General features: G+C 36.6%; 1 protein-coding gene and 1 pseudogene across 1 annotated transcript in view; both read right to left on the bottom strand.

Annotated features, from left to right (window-relative positions):
- The window catches only part of LOC125246308 (tripartite motif-containing protein 16-like), a 398,598-nt gene that overhangs the window by 94,673 nt on the left and 286,596 nt on the right, over positions 1–17,329 (bottom strand). The gene's annotated exons all lie outside the window — the stretch shown is intronic.
- Positions 783–15,781, bottom strand: LOC125246277 (annotated as a pseudogene).

Raw genomic sequence — 17,329 nt, 5'->3', positions numbered from 1 at the left:
TCTCGACTAGATTACTGTAATGCATTATTAGCTGGTTGTCCTGCTTCATCAATAAACAAGCTACAATTAGTACAAAATGCAGCTGCTAGAGTTGAAAAAATATGATCATATAACACCAATTTTATCATCTCTACACTGGTTACCCATTAAGTTCCGTATCGATTATAAAGTATTGCTAATGACCTATAAGGCTCTAAATGGTTTAGCTCCTGTGTACTTAATATCACATTGTTTAACTTGTCAGTCAGTAGTTAGTTGAAGTGATTAATCACCATAAGCAGTGGTTCTGCTTGAACGTAACATGTTGAACAACCATAGAATATGTAACTTCTGAGTGTCTATATTTCTATTTTCAAGTGAAAAAGCGACACTCTCAACATCATCACTGTGTGGTTTAGGGAGTTATTGAAGGTGAAGGTGTTTAACTTGCTGGATAATTGAATGTGGATTCAATGAGGCCAGAACACATTGTTGTGAATGGAAGAATACTCTCCACCTGTCACTTCGGTCTTCGTCATCACACACTTGCACCAGCAGCTTGTCAGGTGATCAACAGCAGATGGAGATCATGCACTGGAACTCTATTGTCATTCCTGCAGTTCCCAGATGTGAAACGTTGAATATTCTGCTGGATTTGAACCACTGAATTTTCACTGAATAAAGTGAAATAAAATGGACTGAAAATTGCCTGTCGAATATTTTTAGACAGACTGAATATTTATTGATATGAAGTTTGGATGGTGTTGAATATGGATTGTTGAATTTTTAATAATGAAACTCTGTATCTCTGTATGATTTTATTGAAACAGCTTAAATGTACAAACATGTTGAATTTTCAAGTCCTGAAAATACAATTCATAGTTTAAGATGTTAATGCAATGCATTTTTTTTAATTACTGCTATTCAACAAGCTTTTCTGTTTCAACGACATTTTTGGTCATACTTTCAGAGCTAGTCGATGATTTCATCTTTGTAAAATTTATATGCATATTCCCTTTGATTCACTTTCACACACACTTGAACATTTTATTTATATTTATTAAACTGATTACTTGCAGAACTGTTTTGTGATTTACTGGACTAATAGTATTCATGCAGTGATTTATTTCATAGAAAAGACACAAATATTGTGAATATTTATCTTAACCTCTACAGAGAATGTGTGAATCATATTTTATGTTTACAAATGATTATATATTGGTAACTATTATGATTAAAGCTGAGATTAACATTGATTGTAGATTATATGTAATCATCTCCATTAATTATCAACACACACTTAATGGCTGAAGACAGTTTTTGCCATTGAAATCTTGTGTAGTCAGACGTAGAGCAGTGATAATAGTGATTCTGAATGATTAAATCTCCAGCAGAAGAAAGCAAAGCAGCAAGATGATCAGAGAAGCAGTAGTCCTGGAGCTGGAACTGCAGAATATGTCCACACACTCACTACAAGAGGAGAAGATGAACATCATTAATGCAATAGAGAAATACTAACGTAACTGCATATAAAATCACGTCACAAACAAATGAGTCGCTGTTTGAATCACTCAAATCCTGTTTACCAGCCCTATTTACGGTTATTTCTGGTCATAAAGCAATGCTTTGTCTTGTTGGGACGGCACTTGATGAATCAGTTTAATCTAATGTTGTATTCTCACCGTTCAGTGGGTTCTGCTGCTGTTGTTGTAGTGCCAGTTGTTGTAGTTGTTGAGATCGGCTGAGCTGTGGAAGATGCTCTAAGATACAAACAAAAATACTCTTAGGTTTTTATCATCATTACATGCAACATTTTCCAGAGGTGTGGACTCGAGTCATGTGACTTGGACTCGAGTCAGACTCGAGTCATGAATTTGATGACTTCAGACTCGACTCGACACAATGTACAAAGACTTGCAATTCGACTTGGACTTTAACATCAATGACTCGTGACTTCACTTGGACTTGCGCCTTTTGACTCGAGAAGACTTGCTACTTCCCATGAAAACCTGGGGAAAAAAATGTTCACACGGCCGCGCCGCTCTCAGTGTATCTGCATCTGTGAAAAAATGTGCACCACCTGTATGCATGCAGAGAGCACGTGCGCTGCCTGCACGACATCCAATCACTGTAGTCCCACGTTGGTTTGATTCAACAGCATCTAAGCAGGCACATTGCAAGACAACCACTGAAGCGCAACAAGCAACAACGCGCCAGTTGGCAAAATGATACCAAAGATAGTTTCGTTTGGCTATAAAAATTACGAGGTAGTCGACAAAAAATGAGTTGCAATTTGCAAAACATGCGGGTCGAAGATTACAGACGGAGCTGCCACAACGTCCAACTTTGTTCGACACCTGAAGTTGCACAAAGAAAGGTAAGTTTTGAACGAATGCTAAGCACCTTATCGGATGTACCGTAACTTACTAGCTACTGCATATTTACTGTATCAACGAGACAGTAAACGCACGTCTCCCTTGCTGGTTCATGCTAACAAAAATTGAACCCAGATTATATGAGGTTTGCATCAAAGCACATTTATCTTTATGCAAAATGTTAATTTTCTCACATATTAGGCCTATATTTATCACAAATACATTTTTTATTTATATTTTAAACTCCTTTAATAAAACAGCATGGATTTTTGACACGCACATACTTTGTTATTTGTTACCTGTCCTTTATTTGACAGATAACTACTTAGGAAAAATATAGCCTATCTGTTTGGACACTGATTAAGAAATTGTTTCGTGTTTCATGAATTATATCCTTTATTTTAGTAAAACGTGTGTCACTGAATAATTTCGCTCCCATTATTAAGGCACGATTTAGCTCAATCATTGAAACTAAAAAGAATGGACGAATTAATAAAACGTCATAAAAATGCAGGAGTGTATTCTATTCCTTAAAATATCAAATATCAAATATAAAATTCAGAAACAACACATTCCAGCGGATAGATCGCCTCTTATTTAACACAGACCTACGAATTTATTATCGAATTGAGATATTTCTTTCTTTTTAGGTACAATTATTCGCTGAGTTTAAGTGCACTTTTGAGACGTTTCAAATTCTCACAGAGAGACAGCTGAAAGCGCACCCTGTTTTTTATTTTATTTTGTTTTATTTTATTTTATTTTGTTTTGTTTTGTTTTGTTTTATTTTATTTTATTTTCCAAAAGTACAAGGTTTTGTTGTTATTGTGAGCGTACACAAATAAAAGTAGACCATTTGTAGTCTTGCACTAATCTGTAGGCTATCGCCAAAAATGACGGAAGGCCTGTTTTAAGTTGTTTCAGCTGTCATGAGGAGAAAATCCATCAGAACGCGCCGGCGCTTTCGTCGGTCACAGGGATAAAAATGTAGCCAATTTAGTTTCATATTTATATTTAAATATTGGGATATAGCCTAATATAATTTTTTTTAATATGTCACCAATGTTGATTATGAAAAGTGAATAGCATGACGGATGCGCAATGTTGGGAGACATGCAGCGGGTTAGACATGAGTTCGACCACTTCATTAAGTTTTGTTTTATAGTAAGTCTTTCTTTAAAACGAATTTCGTTTTGTAGAAATTGTATCTTAATTTCAATCAATGTTTCATCAACCAATTATTAATAATTAGGAAGAAAACCATGAACGTCGGGTGTGGAATGGATTGAAGTGCGTAACAAACGAACTCATGTTTCCGCGGCCTTTGAATAAGGCTGAAGCAATAGACGTCTTTCTGTTTTTATTAAATTTCTTAAATATATGCCTTTATTACTTAATTAATTGATAAGATGTTTTGGTCTAACAATATATTTTAGGTGGTTTAAATTCTAAGTTAGACACAAATTTGCATATAGGCTAGGCTATATAAGGTTCCCTTCTAGACAAGCGCGTACATTGCTGTTTAGTCCGCAAATTTTCAGTAATTTCGATTAATTACGTTTGGGCAATATATAATAATAATAATAATATCTCAACAAAGACCGAACATATTTATTTGTCTCGGCACACGACCGCTAACAGTAACACAGTAGCACAGCGCATCAAAGCTTGCTGTTGTCTTGGCTACCTTACAAACGGCGAAGGAAACAGTGATTTTTTTTCCCCCTTTTGTGGTAATTTAGCACTATTCTCTATGGTATTCTGCTTGCATTTTTGGGCTTCAGTTGGATGCTTTATTTTTATCTTTAGTCAATTTAGTTTAGTTCTAAAAAAAGCAAAGGCTTTGGTGGTGCGGGTGTAACCCACCCAATTAATTGAGGCTGTTCCTATGTATTTCCTATGTATTTTTTTTTTCTTTCCTAATGCATAAAATGTTCAGACATATTTTTATTTATTTATTTTATTTTTATAATTATTACTTTGTTTTCGTGACTGACGAAAATGAGTAAAAGAAACACGTCGATGGGTGCTGACGTCACATGCGCGCCAGCTCGTTGAAGAGAGAGATGTGAGCCACATGTGCGGCTATTATTAATCTTGCTCATCTTCATCATTATTTTTCTAAATTGATGTCTGAACTGTTTTATTGCATTAGCGATTGGATGTTGCACCCCAAAAGTTTGAGGAGATTGGACTGTCTCAACGTTCGGCGGTCGTGTTGGAGTCGCGCAGTGAGGGAGAGCCGCGCTGGATTTGCACTACAGAGTAATTGCGTCATCTGAGGACTCCGCTTGTTTTCTTCATCGTTTCTTCATCGTATCTTCATCGTTTCTTCATCGTATCTTCATCGTTTCTTCCTGCAAAGACTGTAGGCATTTACACACACACACACACACAGATTGAACTGAGATGCATTCACACAAATGGAACTGAGTCATTTATATTCCTCTTGGACTTAAGTATACACTCAAGTACACATACTTTTTTTTTTTTTTTTTTTTTTTTCTTTGTTGTTGATGAACAATATACTTTGTATTCAATTGGTGATTTGTGAAGGGCAAAGAATGTTTTCATGTGATGTGTGCAGTGTGCAGTGTTTAAGTGCATACTGAAAACGAATAAAAAAAAAAGAATTAATTCAGAGAATAGTTACAGTTCATTGAAGCTAATTAATGTGTTTCATTCATTTATAATTCATTTTACTATTAATTTTTTTTTATTCATTCTGTTAGTATTGTACATAACTTAAGTTATACAAGTGCAGACACACATATTTAAAACAAAGTTGTAATCATCATTTTGATTCAGTGCATGGTGTGAGACCCCGAACCCGGGACTCCAAATACTAGCATAAATAGGAATTAATTGTATTTGGTGAGCTCAGACCCAAGTAGATATTTTTCTTCCTTTTCTTTGATCTAGATTTTATAAACGGGTTACACGGGGGTGTCCCGTACGCCCATGATGTAATGGTAATACATCGCTTACAAAGGGTTCATGTTAACTACTGTATGATTATCAGACGATTTTAATGTGTTAATGTTTCAACTATCATGCAATTATAGCTATGTAACTGCTGATAAACTGCAATTGTGCAGTTTCTATCCATTAACACGCTCATAAACATTACAAAAAGAAATGTCATGCCATAAGCTACACAATTACGAACAAAAAAACCGTTGATATCCCAATAATCAACATTTTGTTATTCAACAAGTGCTAGGCTATTAAGATAAAAAGTTTCTGCTATAGTTTGCGCCTAATCTGACTCTTCACAATGGGCTACACAATGCATACAAATATTTTATAGGCCTATTTGTATTTTGACTGCAGTTAGAGCAAAATGATGAGAACATGTTTAACATTGGAAGTTTAAGATTCTTTATTAAATATTCTTACTTTATGCAAAACATATAGGCATCTGTACATTGTACCTCCATAACATCATAACATAAATTATTAAATTATAGTTCAAATGAACCGTACAAACCCAATCTTGGTTTTTGCCTATTTTTTGCCTATTTATTTAGGCCTATTTATTTATATCAGCAGATCTGTGTTGATTCAGTTTATTTCAATAACTGCTGATGTTGCAAACTGTGGTTAAGCTGTGAAGCAGCTCGAAAGAATTGACCAAGATATGTAACATTATGGCTCGTTGACAAGTTTGAGATAGGGGGAAGGGCGCTTTGTTTAAAATGTTTGTCACCAAAGCCATTAATCCAGAGGGCGGGAGACTCAAAATATTAGCCTAAACTATGCGCGTGACAGACCTTTTTGCAATCTCGGTGCTTTTTGTTAATTTTAACATCCTGATCTGATCATATGAAATAAGCTGACGAAATACACAATTGTTAGACTCTGTTATGAGTATTTGCAGTAAGTTTCTTTATTTGTTTGTGTTATGGGGATTTGCAGAGGTTCCGAATGGGATCAACCCTCCCCCGCGCGTTTGCCAGCGTCTGCTGCTGCCGAGCAAGTATGTGCGAAGTCTTGACTGGAGCGAGGAGGGATTTTTTAAAAGTCGGAGCATCGTGTTTTTTTGTTTTGTTTTGTTTTGTTTTGTGTTGTTTTTTTAAATCTGCAAGAAATGTTATGTTTGCACAATAAGCCACTACGCAAATTTGTCTATCTAGACCAGCTAAAATATATTGTTCGACCAAAAACAATCTTATCAATTATTTAAGTAATAAAGACATGTAATAAAATAATAAATAAATTTAATTAAAACAGAAAGACGTATATTCATTGAGCCTTATTTAAAGGCCGCGGAAACATGAGTTCGTTTGTTACGCACTTCAATCCATTCCACACCCGACGTTCTTGGTTTTCTTCCTAATTATTAAATATAGGCAATTGGTTTATGAAACATTGATTGAAATTAAGATACAATTTCTACAAAACGAAATTCACTTTAAAGAAAGACTTACTATAAAACAAAACGTAATGAAGTGGTCAAATTTATGTCTGACCCGCTGCAGGTCTCCCAACATTGCGCATCCGTCATGCTATTCCCTTTTCATAATTAACATAGGTGAAATTAAATAATAATAATAATAATAGGCAATAGCCCAATATTTAAATATAGAAATATGAAACTAAATTGGCTACATTTTTATCCCTCTGGCCGACGAAAGCGCCGGCGCGTTCTGATGGATTTTCTCCTCATGACAGCTGAAACAACTTAAAACAGGCCTTCCGTCATTTTTGGCGATAGCCTACAGATTGATGCAAGACTACAAATGGTCTACTTTTATTTATGCACGCTCACAATAACAACAAAACCTTGTATTTATGAAAAATAAAATAAAATAAAAACAGGGTGCGCTTTCAGCTGTCTCTCTGCGAGAAACTGAAACGTCTCAAAAGTGAACTTAAACTCAGCGAATAATTGTACCTAAAAAGAAAGAAATATCTCAATTCGATAAGATATAGGTCTGTGTTAAATAAGAGGCGATCTATCCGCTGGAATGTGTTGTTTCTGAAATCATGGCCAGTGCTCGTTGCTGCTGTTATCAGTTCTCTTGGCGCTCGTGCACACGCGCAGTTTTCACACAGACAATCAAGCGTTTCGTTCTGGTAAAAGCACAAAACAAAATGCACTCAACGTGTCCTTGCTCTTGATCACCGATGGACACCTCTGGTTTTAATGAGTAAATTAGCCAAAATATTTATTCCTTCCGGTATTTTAGTCTGCGATATCAAAATCACTAAACATTACATAGCATATATAGCCTAATAGCCAAAAAAACAAAAAAACAACAAAAACAAAACCAAGAACAATAAAAAAAATCAAGAACAATAGCAGTTAATAAGAATTATTGCAATAAGCTCTTGTGGTCTTAATGCTGGACCGTTCTCATTTCGCTCCGCATATGGAACTTGAAGGAATGTTTATTTTTTTTGCCAAGAGCAAACCAGAATGAAAATGTTACATTTTTAATCCGCATGTGTGTGCTCCTAATTTTTATATATATATATATATATATAATATATGTAGGCCTATATGTGCCTAGTAATTAATGACGATAGCATGCAGTAAGACTTTGTGTAAAGGTCTTTCTTTTAATTTTTTATGCAAAGACTGTAGCCTAAGACTATCCCACGTTAACACGCTAACCCAAATTAAATCTCACTTTAAATTTTCTAATGGTTTTTAAGGATGTTAAAATGTTATATTATAATATTATTGTTGTTTTACTTCGTCCTTTCATCTCCGTTTACAAACCGACATTTTATTATAACAGTCACTTTCCAATCCGTCCCTTTGCGCCACCTGGCGGTAGTTTTTTACACGCGACTGAATTTCAGTTGACGCAACAGCCCTGCGGCGGCGGTATGCGCGGCGGTAATACCCATTTTGGTTGTCCACCTACTGTATAGCTTACCTTGTATGGCTGATGGCTGATTGCTGTTCTAAACAAGTCAGAGTCGGCTGGGTTTTGAATTGAAGATGTTGATATCGTCATAAACGAATTAGCCTATAGTTCTCTTTCAAATGATAAAAGTTGTTACGGAGTCCTCTCATCTTTGTCAAGACGTTATTCTTTATTAAATGCATTATAGATAGCGGGTTAGACATCTTTTTAACATAAAAAGGCGCTGCTGGTTTAAATCTGGATATTTGTGCGAAGAACATAACAGGCTAGCTACTACTGGCGTGTGACGTAACTGAGGAAGAGACGAAATAGCATATTCTTATTAATAATTTTAATGCATGAAAAAAACAAACCAGATTTTAAAAAGTTATAGAAGAATTGTTAAACATTAGAAAACTGTATTATTAAAAAATAAATGTATTTCCCTGGATTTGACTGGGTGGGCAAGCTGTCAATCTGGGTGGGCCTAGGCCTAAGCTCCACCCTAAGCTCCACCCCTGATCGTAACACAAGAGCACATTGATGCAGTGCTCAGGGTGAATCTCTCTGCTCACACACAGATTTCTGTTTCTCTCACACAGTCTCACCCCTCAGTGGGTCCTGCTGGTGTAGCTGTAGTGCCAGTTGTTGTTGTAGTTGTTGAGATCGGCTGAGCTGTGGAAGATGCTCTAAGAAACAAACAAAAATACTCTTAGGTTTTTATCATCACATGCAAACTCTTCCAGTTTCATTCTAATGTCTGTATATTATTATATATCTTTACTTTCATTAAAGGCTTTGAGAATCTTTCCTGTTATCACTGATAATGTTGAAATCTAAAGTGATTGTAACTTTATGTGAAACTCTTCATGCAAACGTTCAGGTTAAATCCTACGTTTTCCTGTCAGTTCTAAGAAAGACATTTACCTTTAAAGAATGAGAGCTTAGAGGTTAAGAAGTGTTCTGGGTGGTTGCTATAGTGTTGCTAGGCAGTTTGTAATTGTCACAGATAGTTACTATGGAGTTTAATAGAGTTCTTAGCATGTTTTAGCCTGATTCAGCATTTAGTTAATCACTATTAGCATGTAGCTATTCACTGCTAGCATGTGTAGCATGTTGAAAGTCCATTTTGCTAACATGAGTCAAAAAGCCAACCTCCATGTCTCTATGATGTTCTGATGCAGAGATGTAGGTCTTACTGAACGGTTGCTAGGGCATTACTAGGCGGTTGCTAGGTGGTTTCTTAAGGTGTTCTGGGTGGTTGCTATGGTGTCAACTATGGTAGTTGTCACAGATAGTTACTATGGAGTTTTTATAGACTTCTTAGCATGTTTTTAGCCTGGTTTAACATTTAGCTAATCACTATTAGCATGTGGCTATTCTATGCTAGCATGTGTTGTAAGTCCTGTTTGCTAACATGAGTCCAAAGAGCCAACCGCCATGTCTCTACGATGTTCTGATGCAGAGATATAGGTCTTACTGAATGGTTGCTAGGGTACTCTGTTTGGTTGCTAGGGAGTCAATTAATTATATCTGAGTCAGATTAATAAGTGAATTATGATCGTGGTGCTTCACCTGCTTTCTGTTACGATTATCAGTTTCAAACAGCAGCGTTACAGATGTGAATATATTCACTCAGTACAGCATGTTCTCCTACATTATTTCTCAATATAGTGTTTATTTTTAATGTTTCTGATGTGTTTGTGTTCATCAGAGGTTTAGAGGATGTTCACCTCGCAGCACATGGTTCCTGAAGGACACTTGAGTCAGTAGAAGTGTTGAAGTTCTTCACGGTCACTTTAGGGCAGGATAGAGAGTCCTTCTGAAGCAGACCTGAGATATCTGGATCGGCACACGACATTTAGAGAAGAGAGACACAATGGAAATCTCATTCCTGCCCATCATCATTCTCATAACGCCCAGTTTGATCTTGATACAGCAGCTAAACTCGTTCTCTGAGGTTCCTTCACAAATCATACCTTGAAAGTCGAGGAGAAATATGATGTCACCACCCTTGATGAACTCTCTTCGAGTGAGATAATCTTTTGTCAGGAGCACAAAAGTGGCATACCAACCCACAGTTACCAACTCATTGCCGATGTAGATTTGATGTCTTCTGATTTGAGGATTGTCCCAGTAATACTTGCCAACTGTGAGAACACAACATGACTGTTAAAAGAACCTTAAAAGCTCCAGATAATAACTTTGATTCTCCTCAAGTAAAATGTTGCATATAAACACATGAAATATGACAGAAAATAATCAGATTTAATTAAAGATCTAACCTAAAGTCACATTAGGGTCAGTGGTGATGCTTTGCTCGAAGGACATGCGCTTCTGTATGTGTGGATTCTGGTCGAGGATCTGGACGGTTATTTGTCTCCATGGACAAGGCCACTGCAGCTGCTGATCATATGCACCAGATACCAAAGCAACAAGCATTGAAAGTTGATTTCCTGATAAATCTAACTCAGCCACAAAGCGATAACCATCACTGGAGTAATACAGTGGACTCAACCAAGAGTAATAGAATGACCCACTGTTCATTTTCTTCTCAAAGCCTCTTATCTGCCATGTGTGAGGACACTCGGTCTCTGAAACATTGATATCATCCAGTGAGAATCCTCCACGGGAGTTTCCAGCTCCTTTACGGCCTTCAAACACAACTTGGAAAGATGTATTTGCGTTCAGTGGCACATGATGCAGCTTCCAGTAGTTCCCAGGGGTTTCTGCAAGAGACGAAGCGGTCAGTAAGACTGAAATACAGGCCTGTGTGACGATATGAAGAGACAGACCTGTGATCTGATCCATCAGTCTGAGAGATCCTCTGCTGTCGGACTCGTTCTGGTACTCTCGGATCCAGATGTTGAGCTGGTCAGACTCGTTTCCGCTGTGATAGTAGTAGAACTGCAGGCACTGGACTCTGCAGTCTCTTGTCGGGGTCAGCGTCCTGCTCTCCAGTCGGGCTGCGTCCCCCTGGTTTCTGCCCCAGTGCTGAAGTGCATGAAAGAAGACGACCCTGCAGGCATGAAAACAGCTGTGAGGTTTGAGGAACTGGGAGGGACAGAGACTGGGACTGTGGACGGAAGTGAAGATCTCACCGTTCTGGTTTCTGCTCAAGTAGGTGTGTTCAGTCACATCGACGCCACTCACTGATTTCAGGCTCTTCCAGCCTTCATCAGCAGCAGAACAGACTCTCATCTGACACAGAGATTCATCATCAAAACTACAGTGGTCGAGGAAAGAGACGGAGGAATCTGAAATGAAGACAAACAAACTACAGTTTCCATTCATCACGATGATCCTTGATCTCCCTGCCATCAGAGATCGGTCCAGGTGAGATATTCAACAAGCACAGGTTCATTTCAGTCTCACACTGAATCCACAAATTAACAAACATTTCCGTAATAAACAGGGACGTGCACAGACATTTTGGGGTGTTAATTTTGGCAGATAATTTTGAGATTTTGGTCTCATTTTTGCTTCTTTTACTCAAATGGAAAGAAAACTTCCAAAATACACATTTAGATGGTGTTTGTTTTAAACCTACTACCCTCCGTCTGTTTCCATCTGTAGATTTCTTCTAAATTAGACAAAACAAGCTAATCTGCATATTTAAACACATCAAGAGATTTTTTTCCCCTCTTGAAATGTTATAAATACACAATATATATTATAGCTTATGCCTGCAGAGGGCGCCAAAACCCTGTTACACAGTATGATCAAATCTTGTTTTTGCCAACCAGCATGATTAAAAATATAATATTAGTTAAATGATAATAATAAAATTTGGCCACTTCTTTATGATAGAAATGCTCCAGCCACAGTCATTTCTTCAACAAGAATATGTGGACATCAAACATGCACACTCAGAGCGAGGGGTTAAACTTGTGAAAGGTAGATTTAAGAATGATAGCATTATGCAATGCTGTATTATGATTTTTAAATGGTTTTAATAAATCGCGCATCCTTAGAAAATGGTCTAATAATGCGGTTCATGGATGCTCCTCTTCTGGTATTGACAGCCCTACAGATATCTTTACCATGGTTCAAAACACAGCACATTAAAATAATTGAAATTACAATGTAACATAAATTGCATTAGTATTAAATCAGGCAGATGCGTTGCTGCTGGTCAAAGAGATGCACGGGATTCATCTAGGGCTGTTTTCTTTTTCGCTTCTCATCAACACACAGCAGTTGTCTTTTCCCGGGCAACACGAGGTGAGGAGCGCGCATGTGTGTGTGCGGGAAATATATATTTCATAAATATATAATATATTCAGCACATATATTTTTTGTTTGCCAGGGAAGCTGTGTGAATATATATATATTCATTTATTTAAAAATAAAAAACAGAAAAAGGGGCACATTCTCTCGAGGAAGAGAAAGGGCAGGTGCTCAAGCCCCCTTTTATGTCTATGTGTGCATAAATAAATGTGTCTTTAAAATGTGTGCAAATGACAGTGAAGCTCAACACTGATCATACGGTGCTCTGCAGGATGTAAACAGTGAATATTGTGTTGATCTTGTAAACTCAGAGATGGATTCAGACGGCAGTTAAATTATCACATGATCTTGGTGTTTGTCAGAAAACAGCAGGGGATTTTTATGCAGGTTGTGGGAGAAAAACACTGACATTCTGGATTCGGACGGCAATAAAATCACAGACTACCGTCTGTAAATGATGAAAATCCCTTACGACCCCATGAGAAACAATTAGCGTCTGAACAAAATACTAAATACTCACTGCACTTATAGAGTTTGTTGAGCTCAATCACATCAGATTCACTCATTTCCATCAGTTGTCCGATCACTTCCTGAAACTCAGATTGTTTGGTGGTGATCGTGGATCCACTACCGCTGCTGAAGGCGTTTTTATCAAAATGCATGACAGAGTAATAATCATATGGGGTGACGGACACATTCTCACTGGATTTATTGAAATAACCCTCAAACCCTGAAAAGAAACACTCTTGCAGTTATTAATGTGATTGTTCATATTTCCTGTAAGCGCTCTTTAGTGACATTGACACTCAGTTTGTACAGCAGATTAATACAATATAAATGAATAATGAAATGATGTGTCAACCTTTGGTGATGTTTTGATAGTTGATTGTCACATAATCATCTCTGTCATATCTCGTGTGCTCATGGGAGAATCCCAGTGCATGGAGAAACTGGTGCTCAACAATGCCTTTTCTTCCACAGTCTTCTCCGATGGAAAGAGTCTGTGCTCCAGGAGACGATGAGCGTCCGATAAACGACCAACACCTGTGAGATCCGTCAGAGATACCAGCTCATTCACACAACACACGCTCACATAAAGAGAGCAGTCAGACTATACTGCCTACATGATAAAAACTGTGCATTTTATTTGATCAACATTTCATTTCCAGATATAATCTGTGTTTAATACAAGGAAAAGTGTCCAAACTTTTGACTGGTGAATAATAACTCAAATATGTCACTCTACAGATTCAGTATGGCATATAGACCAGAAGAGTCTAGAATATATCACTAACCCTTCACGACTCTCCACAGAGATGTAAAACTCTTCTGCTTCTCTGGGCTTAAAGTCAATACATGATTTCAGTCTGAACTGCTCGAAGGCTCTCAAAATGACTCCTCTACGGTTCAGACCTGTAAACACAAACAAAACTCAGTGGAAAACTATAGAAAAGTTACACTCAATATTTAAACATTGACTGAAGAGAAAGAGAGAGATCTGAAATCTTACTGAGATTTTGACTCAGCTCGTAGGGGACGGGAATATCCCAGTACTGAATCTCTTTCTCTTCCCTAGACTTTAAAGCAGATCATGAAAGTCTCCTGATCTTATATATACAGTATATAGACTTACCTGCATTTATATATTCAGACTTACCTTCATGATGTCTCCTTCTGTGAGATTTAAACCTGATAAACCTAATAGAGAGTTCAGTTCACAGTAAATATGCTTGAATAATAATTTATAAACAAAAAATAGATAAAGTTATCTTAATGCTTATGTAAATGTATTTGAGTGATTGAGTGATTGAGAAAATATAATAGTTTTACCTTTGTTTATATCTGGAATGCTCTTCCATTTCTCATAAATGTCTTTGAGAAAATGATGAAGTCAACAAAAGACACAGAGAGGGAATGAGCTCGAGTTCAACATGTAACTTTAGTGAAACCGTATGAAAGTACGATGATAAACGAGTGATCTCATCATCAGGCAGTAATGAGCAGATGAAAACACTGGAAACATATTAATAACTTTACAACAGATTAATGTGACTGTGCTGTACTTACTATATGGCTCCTGAGAACATGAGAAATGAACAAAGACATGAAGAAAAACAGATTTAGCCTAAAAAATCATCATCTGTACATCACTTTAACAACAGCTCTATTGGGACAGTAACTGTTTCTCATGTGGACGACTGTAAAAATAAACTTTCATGACACCTCAGTGATTAAACTCAGGAACATGCTGATCATGTGGTCAGTCACAGGATTGCGTGCTGTAAATAAAATGTCAAATGCTTGGAAATATATTAATATATATATTAAATATAATATATATTAAATATATTTATATTAATAAATTCATATTTAATTTAATAATAGCAAAATAATGTCATATTTATTATATGACTATTTAAATTTCCTGTTTAATAGGAAGCAAGACACGCTATAGTTGAAATGATGTTTCTTGGGTTTTACCTCAAAATGATGGATTTCATTTTAAAACTGTGAAAATTAAGTGGAAGTAAGTCAATCCAGACTCTTATTTACATGATTTATATTTTAATGTATATAATTAAAAAAATGTATTGCATATACATCTCAGGTGTTTACATGCTTTCTTCTCTTTCTTCTGTTTGTTCTCAACAGCTCCTCTCGCTGAGGTGGAGGATTTTGTTTCTTGTAAATACTTTCCAGCATTTCAGTAATAAAAGTGCACATCTTTAAAATGTACTAAATGAAGCACTAAAGTTATACGGTGAATTCTGTATTGACTTCTTCTTGTAAACTCAGAGATGTGGATTCAGACGGCAGTTAAATTACCACACGATCTTGGTGTTTGTCAGAAAACAGCAGGTAATTCGGTCAGGGATTTTAACACAGGTGTGTGAGGAAAAACACTGACATTCTGGATTCAGACGGCAATAAAATCACAGATTAACCCTGTAAATATTGAAAATACCTTACGACCCCATGAGAAACAATTAGTGTCTGATCAGGGCTAAAGACAACATGTACAGAGACTGTCCACGATCTAACTTACCAAAGGTAATGCGTGACCAAGAGCCAAAGCCAAGCTCAGCAGAAGAAAAGCACACAAATGCATTGTCACTGGAAATCATAATCAACACATTTGATTCATAAAGTTTCATCTTATCACTTTTTTAATTTGCAAGCAATTTCCATTAAATGTAACAATATAATTAATGAGTACAGAAACATTAACTCAGGAACTGAAAGAGGGATACGTACCAGTTTCCAGTCACTAATGAGGCTTGAATGTGTTTGAATGTGAAGTGAGAGTCTCTCAAGCTTTATTAGTCCTGCAGCACCGCCTAAAACCCACCCTGAAACTGACTGGAAAAACCAGCTAGATTGCGAAATCAACATAACAGAAATGTCTGTTTGTTTGCTCATTTTGGTCTTTATGTAGATTTCAGACTCCAGCATGGATATTGGATATTTATATATTTTAGCTGTTTTTAAATCGCTGTAAACCACAGCTTCACAGGACTTGTTTTTTGTTTGTTTACTCATTTGGCAGATGCTTTTATCCATTACTTTATGCTTGTAATATATTTCTGCCTCATACTGTGATCAGATTACTCTCACTGGTGTCTGAAAGTGAGTTTTGAACTGAGAAAATGGTTTAAACTTCAGTCATGAAGCTCTAGATGGCACAGGCTCTGAAATTCAACATGTAAGATGAGTGAACGCTCTTTTACTCCTTTATTGTGCATTATTGAGCGGTCTGCCTTTTAATTCTCAAATGAGCAACAACACACAAGTTTTCAGAGCAAGCGTGATGCAGGAGTAAAGCAGAAGCAACAGCGATTAATGATTGTATTTCTGCAGCAGCAGCAAGAGCTTTATGTAGTTGATCTGAGAATATCGTGGATATTACGAAATAGGCATTCACGCATGTTTACACCTTCAACCAACTCACAATAATGTGCTCAAATCCTCCAGCGACACCTCCATTAATTTTCTAAGAGCGAATTCAAATCTTCAAAGCTGAGTGAGTGCGGGCTGATTTCAGATGTCATAGTCATGTCTGAGAGACAATGTTGCATTCATGGAACATCTTACAATGTCAGTTTTCCTTGATGAACATAACATTGAGAGAAAACGTTCTTAGAACAACATTCTCTGAACGTCTTTATGATGTTATTAACATTTGCTAAATCTTTGTGGAACGTTTGCATGAAACTTTGTGAGAACAATTTAAATGAAACATCCTTGGAGTGTTATTTGAAAAAACTTTCAGAAATAATAGTTTCAGAACATTTTCAAAATGATAGAATGGAATGAAAAAAACAAGAAAAAAACCTTCTTAATGCATTAAAAAAACACTGGACATTTTGAATATTTAACATACATTCAGAAATACTGTCTTTCTTCATAACTTAATGGGAATGTTAGCAAACATTCAAAGAGCATATTTTTGTTAGATGAGGTCATACACATTACTGTGCTGTCATGACAGAAATGTTGATGTGAGCTGATAGTTATATATGAAAAATAAGCAACACCTCCAGCACACTCCTAACTTCTGTGGCAAGGAAGCCCAGCAGAGTCACAAACCACAGTTATTGGTGAAAGTACTGTATATCTGGCACAACTCACAAGGTGCATTGAATAAATCAACTGAAGAACAATGAAGAGGGATCCAGCAGCACTTTTGATGAAGGAAACTTCAAAACTGTGAAATACAATTAAGTTCCCTTCACCACTCGTCATTGTTTTCATCACTCTGGTCTTGTGAGACCAAGTCAGTCACTTTATTGAAGTCACACATGAAGAAACAGGAGATTCTACCCTTTCCTCATTCTCTGTATTCCTGCAGAAGATTAACAGGATAGATGTGACAGTTTTCCATAAGCA

The sequence above is a fragment of the Megalobrama amblycephala genome, linkage group LG14 (genome assembly GCF_018812025.1).
Source record: "Megalobrama amblycephala isolate DHTTF-2021 linkage group LG14, ASM1881202v1, whole genome shotgun sequence".
NCBI classification, from domain to species: Eukaryota; Metazoa; Chordata; class Actinopteri; order Cypriniformes; family Xenocyprididae; genus Megalobrama; species Megalobrama amblycephala.
Note: the sequence above shows the minus strand (reverse complement) of the source record. Positions and strands in the feature narration are given on the sequence as shown.